At 38.7% G+C, this 19,327-nt stretch overlaps 1 pseudogene across 1 annotated transcript; it reads right to left on the bottom strand.

Moving 5' to 3' along the window:
• Positions 1 to 337: 337 nt before the first annotated feature.
• On the bottom strand, positions 338 to 3,450 carry LOC143880062 (L-type lectin-domain containing receptor kinase IV.1-like; annotated as a pseudogene). The gene is made up of 2 exons (XR_013251479.1): positions 2,294 to 3,450; positions 338 to 1,627 (listed from the first exon to the last, which is right to left on the bottom strand). The product of XR_013251479.1 is annotated as an L-type lectin-domain containing receptor kinase IV.1-like (transcript).
• Positions 3,451 to 19,327: the final 15,877 nt, after the last annotated feature.

The following is a 19,327-nucleotide window of genomic DNA, read 5'->3' as shown; positions in this document are numbered from 1 at the left end:
AAAAGTATTGTAGCGCCCACACCATAGGATGATCCAATCTATTTATTTTATGGGCCACAATGTAAATAGTTTGTGTCCGAAAAATCATTTCTATAGGATGATCTTAGCCCTCAGATCTATAGAGGAACTATAGGATGATCTTAGCCCTCAGATCTATAGAGGAACTACGTATCATGGAAACCTTTACAGATCAGAGGGTTGGGATCATCCTATGGAAATGATTTTTGTCACACCCTATTTACGTTGTAGCCCATCTAATGGACAGTCTGGATCTTTATGTGGTGTGATCCGTACAATACTTTCTGAAAATTAGACGACTATATGGGCTTACACCATATACTATAAAAAGTTTGTATTGCACCTATAAAGGAAATCTTTTACAGATCTGGACAGTTGGTTCGCTGATCCAATAGTCCGTAGGGGTCTGATCATGGATTTGAAATGTCCAGCCTTCAAACCGCTTAGATGCATCTGCATCAGAATCAACGACCCCCAGAGAGGATTGAATCCCCAATGGACGACGAGTATCCACCTGACCTGTCCAAAAGAGGATTTGACATGGTGAAAACCTCCAAACCTTCATTGTGATCACTTCTAAAGGACTTACTCTAAATTTATTTGAAGACAGATCAGGTAGAGGAGCATCCCCATCTAGAAACTGCATGACCTGACTCATGCTTGGCCTAGTGCATGGCACAGGATGCGAACAGAGCAATCCAAGCTTCAACACCAACTCCATTTCTTGCACCGGGTAATCAGTTCCCAGATTCGGATCACTTCTCTGTAAAATTATGCCTCTCCTCCAACATTCTGAAACCCAATCTACAAGAACCACTTCTTCTGCAGATGCCCGTAGATTGATTGGTCTCCTTCCACAAGCAACCTCGAGTATGAAGGCCCCAAAGGAAAACACGTCGGTGCTTGTCGTTGCCTTGCCAGTTCTGCTTAACTCCGGTGCCATATAACCTAGAGTTCCGACCACATGAGTGGTTTGAGGATCGGTTCCATGATCATATAATCTCGATAGACCAAAATCGCCTAATCTTCCATTGAATTCATGATCTAGTAAAACATTGCTCGCTTTGATGTCTCTGTGGATGACAATCTGCTCCCATTCTTCATGCAAGTAATAGAGCCCGGAAGCTACTCCTTTGATGATTTGAAATCTTTGATTCCATTGTAGAACAGAAATGGGTTGATCAAAGAGTAATTTGTCAAGACTTCCATTGGGCATGAAATCATAGACCAAGAGGAGCTCTCCTTTACGCCGGCAATATCCGAGTAGCTCTACTAAGTTCCGGTGCCGGAGCCTTCCAATGCTGATGATCTCTGCTACAAACTCCCTCATCCCTTGCCTTGATTCATGAGAGACTCTCTTCACAGCAACTTCGACTTTGGAGGAAGGTAACACACCTTTGTACACCCTACCGAAACCTCCGATGCCCAGAAGCTCTTCACCTCTAAAGCCCTTGGTTGCTCTGAATAGATCCTTGTATGAGAACCTTTGTGGCCCATATTCACGCTCCCAATCCTCGAGTATCTCTGCGAATTTGATCCTCCTTCTGACAGTAAGTAGAATGCTGGTGAGGATCACTAACATGAAAACTGTTGTAATTGTGGGCAACCCTGTTAGAATATGTGTGTGAGATTTATTTTTTATTGTCAAACGTATATCGATTTTCAATCCATATACGTTTGAGGGGGCATGTTAGAATATGTGTGTGAGATCCAACGGTTGGATTGGGTTAAGATCTCACCGTTGGATCATCTTAGAGGTAGATTGGGTAAGTTGGCTAAATGAAGCAACTAGATAAATTAGCCAAGTGGATTAGAAGAGGCAAGCAAGAGAGATTAGGAAAGTAGATTTGAGTAGGTAGATTTGATTAGGATTATTTCCTTCTATAATTATCTTAATTCCATTCTATGTTTATCATGTAAGTGCTCTATATAAGCACACCTTGAGATTATTGTAAAGCATCCAAGAAATCCAAGATTGGTGAACATCTCCAAAAACTCTTCATGGTATCAGAGCTCAAGGTGTGCTTATACTGAGCACATACATGATAAACATAGAATGGAATTAAGATAATTATAGAAGGAAATAATCCTAATCAAATCTACCTAATCAAATCTACTTTCCTAATCTCTCTTGCTTGCCTCTTCTAATCCACTTGGCTAATTTATCAACTTGCTTCATTTAGCCAACTTACCCAATCTACCTCTAAGATGATCCAACGGTGAGATCTTAACCCAATCCAACCGTTGGATCTCACACACATATTCTAACAAACCCAACTGTCAATACTTTCGATTTCTTTTTGGGACCTCTCCGAGGAAGCTTAGGAAGACGCGATAGATCAAGTTCTTGAGCTTTTCCATTCATCTGAAAGCTCCATCCCATAACATAGTGAGAAGTTGGAAACGATCCTGTCGATGAAGAAAACCCCACATACATATCTTCTAACATGACAGACGAAAGATTAAAAACCTTCGAAGACAAGAGAGGGCGATTAGGTTTAGGTTTCTTGACTGGAGATATTGTTACATCAAGTTTCTTATCTGTACCATTGTACTCTATCCAAACCTGCATTGGTTCTCCACTAATAAGGTTCAAGTTCTTGATCCCACCATTTTCATTACTGTAATAAGCTGCAGGGGCCGAGTTAGTAGAATTTACGCTGTTGATATCGATTCCTACATGGTTATCGTTGATATCTCCAATTTCGGGGTTCTGGATGGTATCCAGCTCAGTGGCAAGAACATGATTAGAAGAATTCCCAGTGTTGCTCGAATTGAAGAGACCCAGATATTGGCTCCCTAGAGCCCCAGGGAGATCTCTCAAGGGGGCGATGACCAAGGCAATACCATTGCCACTTAAATCATGATAAGTGGCGAAAATTGCAAAGACGAAAGTAGTAGAAAAGGAGTAAACAGTACCATTGGTAGGATTTTTAAATTGGAGGGGCATGGAGTGGAAGGCATGACCCGTGCTTTGCTTTGAGCCGTTTGTTAGCTCCAAGAGGCCGTTGGGTGTAATTTCCGCTATGCCATCGAAGCTCAGTTTGGCCCTGAAGAATCCATTGTAGGTGAAGCCATCATTGTTAGAAGCTGTAATTTTGATGAGGAGAAGCACCAGAAATATCTTGGTAAACATTGCTGAAGTCTTGCTAGAGATTCAAAAAGTCTTTTAAAGAGCTTTCTCTTGTAAAGCATTCTGTTTGATAATATATAGACGAAGTGGAAAAGTGTATATTTCATGCATGAGGAGTGAACGCTACTTACTTGTGGAGTCAATGCAATTACTTGTACAGATAAACGTTAACTTCAGAATGCACGAATATTATATGTACCATATTTTTTGTTAATGGCACTCATCTCTTGGCTTTACACTTTCTTTAACTAGTTGTAAAAAGCTGTTAGAATTCCCAAATAGCTCTCACAAGCGAATCAGAAAAGTATAAAACAAGGTGATTAGTGCCATTATCAAAATATGATGGTTGGGAGCACTAATTACAAGAGAGAATAGGAGAGATCTTTTTTTGTTTTTTCAAAGGAATATAAAAATGCTTCTTTCTATTTCTGATGACTAATAATTTTTTGCATCCCCCGTGGAATGAGTTACATTTAAGTGATAACAACCATTAAAATAAAGGCATTGATAAATCGACTCCCAAATATCTTAAATAGACTCCCCATGTGTCTATCTCTCTCCTCTTTCTTTCTCTCTCTCTCCCTCTCTCTAACCCAGAGGAGAGAGAAAGACACATGGGGAGTCGATTTAAGATATATGGGGGTCGATTTATTTTATTTATTTTTATTTTTTTTTGAAATGGTAAATTATATATTGAAGGAAGAGAAACTGAGATGGTTCTCAAAGATTACATTAAAAGATAAACAACAAAATAAAATGACTCAAGGCGGAAAATAGTCGAACCATTCCAGACCCAACCTAGGCACACCCGATCTCGCTAGAGCATCTGCTTCACCATTAGCTGATCTCCTAACATGATTAAAGGCTATAGAAGATCCGAAGATTAAGTATGAGATCTCATCAAAGAAGGAGAGAAACCTCCAAGGAGGGTCAACCTTTCCCGAAAGCCAACTGATCACATTTAAGGAGTCCCCTTCTACAACCACCTTATTATAGGACTCTTTATTCAGATGCTTGATGCCATGGAAAGCCGCCCTAACCTCCGCTTCACTAGAATCACATATTCCAATAGGACCAGAATAGGCCCACAAGACCAACCAGAAGAATCTCTGCATAGACCCCCAACACCTGAAGGACCCGGATTGCCTAAACAAGAACCATCAAAATTTAGTTTAATAAAATCATTAGGAGGGGCTTCCCACTTTTGAACAATCATGGATCTTCTCTCCCTATCATTGCACACTATCCGCCAACCCTCCCAGAGATCAAAAGCCGATACAAATCTAAACAAAGGGGTACTTCTAGCCCACAATATGGAGACCGCAATAATTTTGATGTAAAGTCTATACGGAGATTTAGCCACCCCATCAAACACCCTAGAATTCCTTTCTTTCCACATAACCCACCAAGAGGCCAAAAGACAAATCTTCCATAAAACCTTCCCTTTCTTCTTCCAAGGGTTTGACTCCCAACTCTTAATCACCTCGGAGATAGATTTCGAAAAAATCCAGCATATTCCAAACCGCAATAAAATAAGGCCCCAAACCTCTCTAGTAACCCTGCAGTGGATAAAAAGATGATCTATAGACTCTCCATCTTCCAAACATAAGGGGCAATGGTCCACTAACCACATCCCTCTTTTTCTAAGAAAATCCATAGTTTGAATGCAACCACGACTCACTACCCAACCAAAAAAGGAAACCCTAAGAGGGCACTGAAATGACCATACCTTGGCTGAAATAGAAGGTAAACCACAGGGCACAAGTTGAAAGTAAAAAAATTTAACTGAAAAGAAACCCGATGGATTCCAGATCCAGATTCTTCTATCAGACCCAGACCTCTTGATATAACACCCTTCAATCAACTTTCGCAATTGAGCAATAGAAGCCAACTCTCTAACAAAGAAATTCCTTCTGAAACTCGGATTCCAGACCACCCCAAGCTCAGACCGATCAAAACAATCGGCAACCAACGCATTCTTTTGAGAAGCAACCAGAAATAGATCTGGAAAGAGCTCCTTAAGCGGCTCAGCCGAGCACCACGGGTCCAACCAAAATATGATACGATCACCCAAATAAACTTTAAACCGAATACCTTTCTCAAACTCATGACTCAGCCTTTGAATATCTCTCCAAATTGTCAACTTTTTATTTTTCAAATCACAGGCAGATTGCCAATTCCCATTCAGAAAACCATACTTGCTCCCAACCACCTTCACCCACAAAGAGGATTGCTCCACTCCAAAATGCCAAAGCCATTTTACCTAAGAGAGCATGATTAAATTCTTTTACTCTTCTAATACCCAAACCTCCACACTTGATCGGAAGACAAACCGATTCCCACTTCACCAGAGGGATGCCTTTCTTTTTATCAGAGCCTCCCCAAAGAAACCTACATTGGATTTGCTCAATTCTCAACACCACACTCGCAGGACATTTAAACAAAGAAAGATAATATACTGGAATATTAGCCAACACTGCCTTAACCAAAGTCAACCTTCCTCCTTTAGATACTAAATTTCTTTTCCAAGTTTCCAGTCTTCTCTCAATTCTTTGTACTATAGGATCCCATAAAGATTTATGCAGTCTACCAACCCCCAAGGGAAGACCTAAGTAAGAAGAGGGCAGGGAATCCAAAGCACAACCCAAAATCTTTGCAAAGCCACAAGCAACAGATGGGGAGGTGTTAAGAGCATACAACCTAGACTTTAGAAAGTTGGAGCGTTGGCCAGTAATCATTTCATAACATTTAAGAGTTGCCTTAAGGTTTAGAACTTGACTAATATCAGGAGCACAGAAGAGGAGCGTATCATCTGCAAACTGTAAGAGAGACACTTCCACTTTATCTTTCCCAATAAAGAATCCTTCAAACAAACCCATCCTGCTTCCTTTATACATCAATCTACTCAGAGTCTCAGCAACAATAACAAATAGAAAGGGGGAAAGAGGGTCCCCCTGCCTTAAGCCCCTAGATGACTTGAAGAAACCCTTAGGAGAGCCATTAATTAGAATAGAGAACCAAGCTGAAGAGATGCATTTCCTCATCCATCCTCTCCACCGACAACCAAAACCCATTTTCCCAAGTAAGTAATCCAAGCAATTCCAATCCACCCTATCATAGGCTTTCTCCATATCAAGCTTACATAACACCCCACCCTTACCACTATTTAAGTAAGAATCAATAGCTTCATTAGCAATTAGGGAGCAATCCAAAATTTGTCTCTTACTTACGAAAGCACTCTGACTATTCGAAATAATAGAAGGAAGAACCATCTTAAGGCGCTCAGCCAAAACTTTTGCTAGCACTTTATAGAGGCACCCCACCAAGCTAATCGGACGAAAGTCAGACACCTTCAAAGCACCCTCCACCTTAGGTACCAACGCTATGAAGGTAGCTCCTGTTCCTCGATCAAGAGACAATCCCTCGAAGAAATCTTTAAAAAATATTAGAATATCATCTTTAACAAAAGCCCAACAAGATTGAAAGAAGACTAAGCTAAAACCATCAGGGCCAGGGGCCTTGTCTTTAGCTAGAGAGAATACTCCTCTTTCAATTTCTTCTTCCTCAAAAGGCCTCTCCAAGATATTATTTTCCTCCAAACTCAGATTACCAAAAGCCACCTCTTCCGGAATAGGACGGGTAATGTCATCAGCAGAGTACAAAGACTTAAAAACTCAAGGATAGCCTTTGAAACATCTTCCTTACCAGACAATATTTTTCCATTCTCATTGAGGAATTCAATTCTATTCCTCCTCCTTCGAGCACTCGCCATAGCATGAAAATATGCAGTGTTTTTGTCACCTTCAGCCAACCACTTCAACCTTGATTTTTGCCGCCAAGAAATCTCCTCATGAAGAAGCACATCTTTATATTCTATCTTAACCCTCCCCAACTCCTCCCCATCCTCCTCTGAATCCAGACCACTCTCCTCTAAAGCAACCAACTCCAATATACGTTTCTCCAACCATTGTTTTCTCCCAAAAGATTGTAACTTCTTTACTTTAACCCACTCTTTTAACTTTTTCTTCACATATCTTAACTTCTTACCAATCACCACATCAGCCGGCCCTCCGCGAGACAAGAAGCCCACCAACCTCCCAAATTTTCTTCCATACAAGGATCTCTAAGCCAAGCAATTTCAAATCTAAACGGCGGAGGACCCCATGATTCCAATCTGAGGTCAAGAACAAGAGGACAATGATCAGAGACCGAGTGAGCAAGAACTTTCTGATAAACTTCCGGAACCGCCTCAACCCAATCTTGGCTGAGAAGAAAACGATCAAGTCGACTCCGACTCTGACCTCTAGACCAAGTAAAGGATGCACCTGATAATGGTAAATCTACTAATTCGAACATAGCTATGAAATCAGCGAAATCTCTCATATACTGATTAGCCCTCCTGCAACCCAGGCGATCCCCCACTTCTTTCGTTTCATTGAAATCCCCCCCTATACACCAGGGGAACGAGCACAAGTCCCTCACCTTCCCCAGCTCCTCCCAAAATAACATTTTCTCTGATTTAAGAACAGGGCCATAAACACCAGAAAATAAATTATGGGGGTCGATTTATCACTCCCCAAAATAAATTATAGGACTTGGCAAAGAGACCATCACACGTCTAACAAAACAAGACAGAGAAGAGAATAGGAGAGGTCTTTTTGGCTTTAGGAGGAGTCCGTTTGGATGCCAGGAATGGAAGGGAAGGGGATTGGAATGACGTGGGCAACAGGGAAAGTGAAGGAGTAGATTTATGTTTCATGACCTCTTTTCAATTCCTTTGATTGTGTGGTTTTTGTAACACCCGGCCCCACCTTGGGTCGGTGATACAGGTGCATCTCAACCAATCGACGGTTGGGTGTTTCGAATGTTTCGCAAGAGTAATCGGGTTGATTGGAAAGCTACAAATCTGTGATCGGACTGCTTTGGACCCTCGGGTCCACGCTCAGACGATCAAGTCGACAATCAGGCCAATGAATGTAGCCGAAGATACTATCATAAGTATCTTCAGACGAATCATTCAATGGCTATAAGGAGATTCAAATATTTGCAAGATCGACCGCCCAATTAGATTCCTTCAAAATTTTGATCAACAAGGTTCATAGAAAGATCAACAAGGTTCATGGAAATACTTTCTAAAACTAAGGTTTATAGTTAGTAATTTCATATTTTCTAGTAGTTTGATTTAAGATTTTCATAAATTAGCCTTCCTATATTAGTTACTAGTGGGACCAACTGTGCGATGCACAGTTTGGAAGTCCAAAAGTCATTAAATCCTTATTTCTTTAGAAGTCCAAAAGTCTCACCAATAAATCGAAAAGGTCAAGTGGATTGGAGAAGTTCATGAGTTCATCTAACCGATGTGTTGTCAAATATAAGGTAAAAAGATCGATAAAGGAGAACTATGGGTCGAAGGAGAAGAAAGGTATAAAGGATCCAATTATACTATGGTATTAGTTTGGTTCGTGGGATGGAGCTGCATATTGTCTGTTCTCTAGTAGTGTTATGGTGTAACTGTCTCAATGTTGGTGGGATGTCTAGTTTCTGATGATGTATTTCAGTTGATGCGATATTAATAAAGGTTTTTTTTCCAATAAAGTTCTTAGTTACCTTTAAAAAAATGTTTGGTTCCTAAAAACAACTCTTTTCCACTAATTGCTGAGCTCTAACATATTTTTGGTAAAATATTACTCAGTTTCTTTACTATTCATGTTTTACCTTCCTAATTTCTTTAGATTTTGATCCTTGAAGTCCAAAAATCTCTCCATTCAAGCAATCCAGCCCATCACAGATTTAGTTTGACAAAAAGATCATTTTAGTCTACATGGTGGACAGTTAGGAAAGGCAAATCAAAGTAAGGTTAGGTGTGGGCCCGACGCTCACTGTCATGATCTTCACATCCATGTGCATGCCACATGTACAGTGCCTATAGCCCTGTATTACAATGGGAATTGTTAAATCATGGTGCTGGTTTATCATTACCTAATATAATTTTGTAATGGGACTCAAGTAATGCCAAAGAATCTGTTAAAAAAAACATTAAATATCCATAAAGAAAATAAAAGGACCAAATGTATTCCATGTTCATTTTTTTATCAAAGAGAGGTCTCATAAGAACCCAATAACCATCATCATTCATAATAAATTTCACTAACATACAAACCGACCTGCCTTCCAACTCTACCCACATCCACCACAAACCAAGCAACATTTTAATTGAAGACAACACATTTGTCAACGGATACCCATTACTTTCAGCATTAGGAAATAATCAGTTCAATTCAAATAGAAACCCTCAAATCTCTTGAAAATGTGGTCTCTAAAAAGTAAGGATACGAAAGAAAAAAATCTCAAAATGTGGTATCAAGAACTCCATCTATGATAGAAGTTGATTTTCGTAGCAATGCGGTTAATTGTAGCTGCCCTGTATTTCTTTGTGTTCAATAAATCTGTTACCTTCTTCAAAAAATAATTCCTGGCCTATGTAAATTTCAATTACAATCACTATCTAGCACCCAATCTCAACTATATAAAGTCATTATTTATCAATACCTTCAACTCTTTACTCAAAAAAGAGTCCTCTTTAAACAACCACTGGACACCTTACAAGCTAAACAAACAAACAAAAAAATAACACCAAAACCGAAAACTCATGCGAGGTCTCACCTCAGTTACGGCAGAAGCTACTGGCAGTAGAAGACCCCAACTGGCTTCAACCGAAGCTTATATGATAAAAAAATCTTAGTTCGTTGGGTTAGTGCAGCAACCCAATAACTATCTTAATTTGGAAGGCTGGATTTGGTGGATAGGATTGAGAATAAAAAAGACCAAACGAAATCGTTTCTCTTTCCGGACCCTTCCTGCATCTTCCCAAACCCCTCTTCTTCTTGGTCACCATGTGAATTTATCAATGCCCTAGATTTACGATGGTAGTGGCCCCTTATTGGTTACTAAATTGAGGATTTTTACAATTAGAAAGGAGTTTTTTTCTGCATAGGATTTTTTTAGGAGTTCCTGAGTCGGTTTGGAAAGATACGAAAGAGGAGGTGTTAAAATAGAAGTGGGACATCGTCCTATTTCGGTTAAGGGGAGAAAACTCCCAAATCGTTGAACGGAAGAGAGAGAGAGAGAACGGAAGAGAGAGAGAGAGAGTCCTCTACAAAAATGAGCAACAAATTAGGAAACCAATCCTGATTCCTAAACAATACGGTTTCTAAAGATTTCTTTGGGTCTTTTAAGTGAAACACCCATCCTGCTATATTATAATAGATTTCCCTGAGTTAGGATTTCCGTATTAGCAACTAGAGAAAAGTACGGAATGCAGGCTGATGTTTAGTGAAAATATGGATCACGGGCACCTTTTAAAACAATAACTAAAAAAGGGCTTAACTTCAAAATCGGGTTGAAAAAAGACCCCAATACCCTTCTGACAACAAGAGGACTCCTCGTATGTTGGTCCTAATCATTCACTTTTTCATTATTTTACTAGTTTCTTCGTAGGGAAAGCCCCTGTATTTAATGCATTTCACCCCCATTTACGTTTGGCGCACTCCATGAGGTTTTGTTGGGTTTGTCTCAATACGTATTTGAATCGACAGAAGCGTAGGTTCATTTGGATCCTGGCCGTTGGAAATAAGTGCAGACGGAAGGATGCTTGACACGTCCTAAATAAACTTTTCTGAACGGTGGCACCTTTGTTGACAGCTGGTTTGGTTTGGTTTCAAAATTTGTGTTTGAACCAAAGTCCCTTGGGTTCGTTTAAATCTTGGCCATCGCCAATATGCATAGACGGTGGGATCAACGACATGTGGACATGTACATGGAACGGTGGCTTCCTTTATTAATAATGCCGGCGTTAGTAAAAAAATTAAACCAAAACCGTCACACCCTTTGCGCATCCCTGTCATTTCAACCATTTCCATCTCTCTGTATTCACCATCTTCTTCATTCGAACCCTTGCCTTTCAACAGTTTGTTCAACCCACCCTTGCATTCGTTCATCAAACTCCCTCCGTTCATCAAATTCCCCCCCCCCCCTCCCCAAATCTAAAGGCAAAATGGGACCGAAGAAATCCAAGAAGGCCGCAACAACTGCACCGACGGTGCAGGTTCCTCGAAGCCTGGAATGATGAAGAGAGAGGTATGAATGATTTTTTTTCTTGCATTTCTTACACTGTAACTATAAGTAACGTGGTATTTGAAAAGAGGTGGCATGGACCACACAGGAGTAACGTCCTTTTCAAGGTTAAATGATCATGCTAAAAAAACACCTACCTAACCGGTGGTGTTTCCCTTACCGCAATCTACTCGACCTTTTCTAATTACTGGGTAAATTTCGATAACACTGGCATTTTAGTTGGCGTTTCCTGGATCGATATCGATTCGGCCTTGTCGTCGTGTTAGGGTACATCCTATAGCGCTGGCTTTTTAGGTGACGTTACCTGCAGCTCTATCGATTCGACCCTTCTGTAGTCAGATGGTTCATCCGATAACGCTGGTGTTTCAGGTGGCGTATCCTGCAGCGCTATCGATTCGACCCTTCTGCAGCAACATGATTTAATTAAGAGCGCTGGCGTTTTAGGTGGCGCCTCCAGTGTTTATTTGAGAGAGCTGGCGTTTCTCGGTGGTGTTTCTGCTAGCGGTTTCAATCTGACCTTCCCTCAATTTCTGAGGCTGACTAATACTTAAATGATTACATGGACGTTTCCGGTGGCATACTCTTTTCTCGTTGGCGTTATTTAAATCTACTTTGGCATTTTTACATGGCGATAGCGCTATAATTATTTCCGACAAAGTTTCCGGTGTAAAAGCTGCCCATGTAAAAGCTGCATTGTACGCCAGCGGAAATTTCGGTTACAGTCGTTTTCGTTCCCACACAAAAATTTAACTCTTCCTCACTGACCCGGCAGTGAGAAAGAGTAAATCTACCAATACTATAGATGGGTTGGGTCGTTAAGTTAGGTTTGATTATGATTGCATTTGAATAACTTAATTCGGTCGTCTTGTTTGCGGGTTCCTTATGATTCGAGGTGCAGTGCTAAGAAATTTAAATACTACTACAAACAATTAGCCTTAACGAAGGATCATCTGGCATTGTTGGGGACGACTCCATTCGCCACGTTAGTGCGGAGAATAGATAACATGCCTATAAACAAAGCCCTTCTGGAAGAGTTGATTCCTACTTGGGAGACAGGGGGCAAGTCCTTTAAACTTGGTGGGCAGTCGGTACCATTTACTGCCCTTGATGTTGGTGCCATATTTGGGTTGCCCATAGAGGGGGAGCCAATTAAATCAGGTAAGCCTGAAATTACCCCATTCACGCAGACATTTGCCATATTTAGTTCCATTGATAGTGCTGTAATATTTGATAGACTGAAACAATGTGTAGTCGATCCTCTCAAAGTGGACGAGAGTGTACGACTACTTATTTTGCTTTTGTTTTTTACTTTCTTATTCGTTACATCGAAGCGCAACGTCGATTCTCTCTTTTGTGATTATCTTGATGATGTTAGAGAGATCTCTAAATATTCGTGGGGAAATAAGGTGTATGATATGTTAGTGGATAAAAAGGGAAAGTCGGAGGCGGGTCACAAGACTACATATTTTCATGGTGCAGTAGTTGCATACCAGATTAGGATCACATACTTATTATTCCACACTCCGAAATTTCAATGATCAATATGTACATTTGACTAAGTGTATAATCTTCTTTCTCATGAAATAACAGGTCTGATTTTATGAGCACACCGGGTACGTATGTCCCTCCAATCCGAATGCCGTGCCACAGCATTTTAGATGGGAGGGACACAAAGCCGGGAAGTCGACGGGCCGGGAACTGTACAAAAAGTATTTTAGATTTGAAGAGGGTCAGAAGGTAAGAAAATATCATTGTTTGATGCAATGTTAACTTGTGGATACGTAGTTGTTTATAGAGCTTTGACATGTATGTGAGTCGTTTGAAATTTTGCAGATCATTGTTGAGCTACAATTGTCAAATAAGGAGTTGTTAACCATACAACCCACGCTGAGTGATATAGATTACCGTATAATGTTTAACGTTACACTGTTTTTTTATGTACTTGAACACGTTCTATAATTCAGGACATTACATACTTTTGCTTGGCGATGTCGATCGAAAGGTATTCACTATATGCAACTCATTGTATAACAAAGATAGACAGTGGGCATAAGAAGCACCGGTTCACAAAACTGTAATTATCTGTCACAACCTCAATTATTTATGTGTTGTAATGTAATTTGATTTTATTATGTTATGTCTGCAATTGGATGTTGTCAGACGGTTGATAGTTTTGGCTGCTCATGAAGCTGATCGTTGGCCTATCACAGAGGTATCCGACTGCCTGCTAAAAGATAATAAGCAAGTTTACATAGCACTGTGGACCCCGATCCGAGAGAGGCGGCGGGGGACGAGCCCCACACGCGAAGTCTCTATGGATCATCCACGAGAATGGAGAGCTCTACCAAGGAACTCTCGAAAGAAGATATGCCCCTCACAGCATGAGTGGCGATAAAAGGTGAGATACCTCTCGATTCGGGGACTAGCCCAGATTCGAGGCGTACCTTAAACAAAGAAGAGTCGCCATCCAAGGAAGTGGGCCAAGGATCCCATACTATGCTCTGTTGCAACGGATAACCAGAGATTGTAAAAAGAGGGTTCGTGCCTGGTTACGAATTCGGAAGGTCTAAAGAGCACCTCGTCCGCCCAAGTGCAAGCACCTGGTCTCTTATGCCATTTATTATTGATTTTGAAGAGTTTTGGATGAAAGTCAAGTGAAATGGGAACGAATATCTCCGAGAAGACGTCTATCTAATCATGCATGTCTCGGAGATGAATAATAAGCACACACAAAATAGAAGAAAATAGTGTCACCTAAGAATAGCTAGGTTATGAATGTCATACCTAATTGGTGTCTGAGTTCTAGTGTGCAAACACATGCATGCTACAGCTAAAGGTATAGGATCTGTACATGAAAGTAAGAAAATACAGCAAAACATATAACATAAATCAATCCTATATATGACAGGACAATACAAATCCTAACTCTAATGCGACTTGACTCGGACCAAGATGACCGTCCATCCCAGCTGCTCTACGTATCCCGGCCTCGGGAAGAATCGGAGTCAACGTAGTTCGATGCCCTATTCCAAAGTACTATGCCTAACCACCTAGAACCGCTATCCTAGACTCGATCCACTAGACTCAACTGATTTTTAAAGCTTTTTGTACGATTGCTTAAGTTCAAGTGAATTGTAATTTTTAGGACTCTCTATACGCCCTAACTAATGCAAGTTGATTAGCCTTAAGCTAATGCAGATGGGCCATATATCCTATGTGTAACTAGGTTGTGCATCTTAAAGAAAACCATGGGCTAACTATATGCTTCTTAGTCTAGTCATCGGTTCGATTAAATGTCTAACCGATCAACTTGAGGCCTCCTAACTCTAGGGACACTCACACGACAGGACATACCATATCAATACAAATCAGGACAGCCTCCTAACTCTAAAACACCCCAAACAACTAGGACAGACTCCTAACTCTAGGGGAAGATCTTTTTGAAAAAGGTTTTGAAATATTTTTGTATTTTTTGAAGGTTTGAAATGTTTATTTTTAAAGCTTTGGCTGGACTTGGGATGTGAATCCCAAGCTGCACTACGTATCCTGTTGAAAGGGATCAAGCCAACGTAGTTCGAAAAAGATTTTCTAGTACGCTCCTAATGACTTAAGATTTTTGAGATTTTTGGTTTTTCAGATATTTTTGGTATTTTGGTTGTTTTATAGTGTTTTTTGAGTTTTTGACAGAAGAGGATAGAATCCCTATCATCATAAGGGTAGGACAAAATTCTGAATATCCCGCAAAGGTTGGACAGCATCCTATGCTTTGCGGGAGAAAATGACAAAATAACAACTCTGCAAGGGTTGGACAGCATCCTATACCCTGCAGGAGCGGATAAAAAAAAAACACATGATTTGACGAGAGGTTGGATAGAATCCTAACCACTATGATGATAGGACTGACTCCGGAAACTGAAGGACCGACTCCTATATTAAGACTGACTCATAAATTGGTGACTCTAAGAGAGGGGGGTGCTATATAGACAAAGCATGTCTCTTAGAAGAAAAAGGGGAGACAAGGAGGGCTGTCAATGAGACTAAGCAAGTCTCCAAAAAGAGAGGGGCTCTAAGTATCCTTATCATTGCCCCTGCAATGACATATCTGGATATGTATCTAAAAGGCTGAGCTAGCCTCTGACTAATGAGGGGGACAACTTTGGCATGAGACTGAGCTAGTCTCCTAGGGGTGCAACTTTGTAAGATTTGAATAGTCTATTATGGGTTGACTTATCAATGAGACAAAGCATGTCTCCAAAGGGGATTGATTTTTCTACTAAGACATGGCGTGTCTCCCTAAAGGGGTTTTAAATGACTCTCTGTTGAGACATAGCTTGTCTCCCTAAAGGGTTCTAGATAACTCTTTTACTGCCCTTGCAATGATAAACAGGGATATGAGCAACTGACAGACCTAGTTGGTCTTCTATTAATAAGGGTATTTTACTTGTGAAACTTGGATAGATTCTCTAAGGGGTAGGCTCTAAACAAGGCTTGTCTCCAAGGGAGGTGTGCCTTACGAGACATAGTGTGTCTCCTAGTGGGGGTTCTGGTTTCAAGGTTTTTATCTAAAAGACTGAGTTAGTCTTATAACCAAAAGAGGGGAACACTACCCAGACTGTGCAAGTCCCACAAAGATGAGCTTGGGCTAACGCCCTCATCGCCCTTTTACAATAGCAAAGGATAGAAAAAGAAATAGAGGGTATCGATCCAAATGGAAGAGAGATAAGAAATATAATTCTAAACAAAATGAGACACAATTTATTAAAAAAAAGAGTACTGTCATGATTGTACTCATACTATTTGTAATGAATCATGTAATAAGGGATCTAACTTATGAGCAAAGTAAAAGAAGAACTCAAACCATAGCTTTTCACAATATGATATTGACAGTTAGAATATCATGAGTAGTCAATTCCTTCATATAATCACTTTTATGGCCTTTACAATTCAAACGAAACTCCAGATTTATTACAATTGAAACAAAGTATCGACCAATCATCATAAATGATATCACAACTAATAGAGATAAACAACTCATACTTTAGATGACAGTGACTTAATCTAGATGATGTTCAGAACAAATCAGTTTACCCGACTGTGACTCTTTTTTTTTTAAATGTGTACATGTGTAGTCCTAAGAAAACATAAAGCTGGAGTCACATCCAAGTGAAATGCCCAAAATTTATCAACCTATCCCCCTGGATATGTACGTATCTCTTAAACCAACTTAACAACAACAACAACAAAAAAAAACCCAGAGCACGATTAATATTAAAAACCGCGATTAATATTAAAAACCAAATCCCATAATTTGCAACAGGATATACACCTCTCTTGAGGTATCCAATCCTCAATCTTATACTCAAAATATAATATATAGAATAACTAGTAGACAATAATTTCATCCAAGTTGAACCTACCATAGCAACAACCATTCAATATATCTGTACTTTCTTTCTTAGAAATTCACAGACCTGCAAATCTAATTTAATAAAATATAGTTGGGTAATAAACATAATTAGAGCCAAGACATATTTGGAAATACAGACCACCCACCCAGTCATGTATGAAAATATAGACCATGCATCTTATATTTATACTTAGATCCTATGAATTGCCTCCAATGTCATAATTTTTTATCAAGAAATTCAACTGTACACAAACATAAGTCTGAAAAACAGTACCCAAACAGCAATAAAAAAATTGAAGGACCAATCTCATACATGAAAAACTTGAAAATGATAAGACATACAAAACCCAAAAAATCAAAATCTCTTAAATGCCTACATTTTCACAAAGCCTTAAACACTCAACCAATTTATCAACCATGAGCAGCTAAAAAAATGGAGCTTAAACAAATTATGGCTATACATAAGCTATGGTATTACTTATTCATTTCATCACCTATATTTCAAAATTATGACTTCTCTTAATTTGTAAAAAACAGTGATAACAAAAGTAGTTCAAAATGAATCGATTCTCACCTATCTGTTAACTTAACTAGCAATTCACTACCCACACAACATTAATTCCGTATTTTCAAATCTACAGACTTATAACAAGTTATCTTAACTAAAATCATTGAATGGTTCAACTCATAAAGGGAAAATCAATAAGACATTACACAATTTTCATATCCTAAATATTATTATCATAGTGTTATTTCTTGCTCTTATCAGCAAAAATGCAAACATAACTTTGTGATTCTTTACAATCTGCTATCAATCCAAACTTCAAACGAATTACTTTTCCATCAAAAACCAAAATGAAATTCCATTTTTTTTTTGTCAGGAACAAATAGAATTTGAGATCCAAATGTGTCTTTGCTACATCACCATGTTCATTACCATGTTTAAACCACTCACAGATTCTTCAATTTCGACCAAATCTTTCCACAAAGTATGATGAATATAGGGTGGTCTGATATAAGGCCAAATACAGGCAATGAAGGCCCAAATCTTCATATTCAAGCAATTTGGAGATACATTTGGAACAACTAAATAAATGAGTACCCAAAACAATTACATATAACTAAAATTGAACGAATGTACAAACCATGAAAATCAGTACATCACCATGTGCTGGGTCAGTAAAAACCTGAACTAGTACTGAACTATGAAAACAAGTGTATCACCAAACATAGAACCAATGAGAAACTGAACAAGTGTATGAACCATGTAGATCAATGAGAAACTAAACCAATGAAGAGTTGTTATCAGTGTATAAATCTATAGGACAGCGGCTAAATGCTTTTATTTAAACAAAGATCACAATTATTGAGTATATACCTTCATGTATCAAAGTCTATCTAACCATAAAAATCTGTTTGTACAGGCACTTGTGTAAACAAAAATGAATGACACTTCATTATGTGAACTCGACAATGTAAACATCAGCTCAGTATTGAAGCAAAAAATAAATAAATCTACTACTAGGTATGACATCTCATATGGGAAAAATAATCAAAGGAACTATACAGCCTGGTCTGAGAATATGGTTATCTTGACACAACACTATCCACTGAATTAATATGAATTAACACTAACCTTACCCTATATAGTGGGACATTATATTGAGTAAAAATGACAAACATGAAGTCTATTTGAATCAGTATTCTCTTGCAAGTTTTCTAAACTGGCAACATAAGGACATGATACAGTTCTCATCTTTAGTATTACACGTAGGTATTTAACATATGGAGGCTGAAAATAGAACTAAGATTACATGAATGCAACAAATAGCTATGTATATTTTAAGCACTTCAATAATAGTCCTACCACGTGCACTATGTCCTGTTATACTACATGCATCCAAAAATTAATCAAAGATTCAAAGCTATCATTTTGTCAAATGGCTGTTCTATTCAATCAATTAAGGAAGAGCAAAATAGATTACGTTACAATTAAGGTTTGTACAAGGGAGTCATCCAATTAATCCAAAACAAATTTATCAAATAAATAACGACACTGATAAATAATAATGTGGACAACAGTTCCCACAAGGAAAAATGACAGATGACATACAAGTAAAACAAATAGGAGGCAAAAAGCCTAAATCAAAATTCATTTTTATATCAAAATTTAGTCATGATACCTCAGAGGCTTAAAATATTAAAAGAGTTATATGATTTAAATTTTCTTTAGCTACCAAAGCTAAACAAGAGTATATGATCTAACTTATGACCTTTAATATTTGAAATTAAAACCTGATACCTATTTTTCAGTTGTTTTTTTTTATGTCTAAAAAAAAAAAATTTCTTAATGAAAATGAGATTCTGAATGTAAATAAAGTAAAATTAAATTTTGATAATAAGTTGAAATTCAGATACAAATGAACAAATTCTAAAAAACAGATTTATTCAAGAAAAATTAGGTTCGAATAATGAAACCTCAAATTTAAAGCCTCTTAGTTAAAAAAAAATTAGATCGAGGGCTTTAAAGCTTTGAAATAGGGTTCTATAAACTAAATTTCAGATCTGAAATTTTCTCCACACGATTAGTAAAAATTAATTTAAGATTTGATATATGAATTTCACAGAATCAACAA

The sequence above is a fragment of the Tasmannia lanceolata genome, unplaced genomic scaffold (assembly GCF_043159265.1).
Source record: "Tasmannia lanceolata isolate RefF3 unplaced genomic scaffold, GAP_Taslan_0.1 ptg000006l, whole genome shotgun sequence".
Lineage (NCBI taxonomy): Eukaryota > Viridiplantae > Streptophyta > Magnoliopsida > Canellales > Winteraceae > Tasmannia > Tasmannia lanceolata.
This window is presented reverse-complemented; position numbering and strand designations above follow the sequence as displayed.